Here is a 1,631-nt window from a genome sequence, read left to right on the forward strand (position 1 = left end):
GGAGGAAACTGCGAACAAAGAAAGATGAAGCATTCTTTGCTTGCATCATGACCGATTATTTTGCCTCACTACCTGTTCTATGAGCCGTGAGTCCATGCTCCATTACCTCTCAGACTCATCCTAGGATCCATCCATTGTGTTTACCCGACTGGACAGCTTTCTGCAATGCCTTAGCCCATTGCTTTATACACATTTTATGGCAGGCCCACTCCTCTTGAATTTTGGGGCTCCCCTACAGCTCCTGAGTTTCTCAGCTCAGACCGCCAAAGCTCCATATTCTGGGGCTCAGGATTAGAAGTTCTGCTTTTATGTCCTAGGATATTTTCTGATAATTCCATTTCCATGTATTCATTCAACAAGTATTTATTAAACAACTACTGGATGCCAAGAGTTGGCCGACTCCCATGTTTTCTTCAGGGGCAGCTTCTTTGTTCTGGTTGAGATTTCAAGCCTTAATAAAGTGAAATTGCCCAGCCAGAACTTAATGTTACAGAATAGTTTCTAAGTAGTGCAGACCACATTGTTTAGTGACACGAGCCAAATGGATTAGCTTCCGCCTTGGGAAGGGAGAACTTTCATAGCTTTCTTCTTGCTCCGAGGTCTCTGATTACTCAATCTCCTTAGTCCCTGTATCAGTTTCGTAGGGGTGCCCTGCAAATGCCCACCAACCGGATGGCTCGAAATGACAAAGGTGCTCTCTCTCCCAGGTGGGGGAGGGTTGAAAGCACCGACAGTCATGCCTCTCCTGAAGGCTCTGTGGAGAATCCTTTCTTGCCTCCTCTAACTTCTGTTCCATGGCTTACTGCTGCATTGTTCTGGTCCCTGTTTCCATTGTCACATAGCTGTTGCTGCTGTTGGCACGTGCATGTATGCATGTGTGGTATGTCGCAATCAGCCCCCTTTTCTTTTAAAGGTACTGTGGGATTGGGCCCTACTTTGATCCAGTATGACCTTATGTTTACTTAATAATATCTGCAAATTCCATGCTATCTGACCCATTTTCACCCAGAGCCACATTTATTGGTATCTGGGGGGCCATTATTTGAACATACCATTTTGGGGAACATACTTTGACCCACAATAATGCCCCTTCAGTTTAGTCTAGTGCCTGGGGCTTTGTTCATGCTAGGAAGTGCTCCACCATTGAGCTATAGCCCTAGCTGAGTCCCTTCAAATTTCGATACCTGTGTGTATCCACTAAGGCCGTAAGGAAGCAAAGCTGCAGATGGAGCTTATAGTTCAGCCAAGGAAGAAGTCACTGCATCCCCGCTCTTGGTCCTTCCAACCAGGAGGCAGATGGGATGAGCTGAGAGGAAGATCAAAGACCAGCAGGGGCCGCGGGCAGAGCAAGGTACCAGTTAGACACCCCGAAGGTTATCAATCACCTCTAGCCCTTTTAACTTGCTCCTTGGACCTTTCATTTTTTCCTGAGTCGTTCTTTTCTGCCACTTGCTTCTTCTCTGTCTTCTCTGTCATCCTCATTCTCTGAGCCCCACAGCAAGGAAGAAATATCTTAGTATGATCAAAGGACTTCCAAAGGGCACTGGCATGTCCCCATTAGGTTATCAGCACTTTATGCAATGTGATTGTTTGTGATCAGGACAACATCCATGCAGCACCCTGAGCACGGG

This window comes from Myodes glareolus, chromosome 12 (genome assembly GCF_982192425.1).
Source record: "Myodes glareolus chromosome 12, mMyoGla1.1, whole genome shotgun sequence".
Taxonomy (NCBI): domain Eukaryota; kingdom Metazoa; phylum Chordata; class Mammalia; order Rodentia; family Cricetidae; genus Myodes; species Myodes glareolus.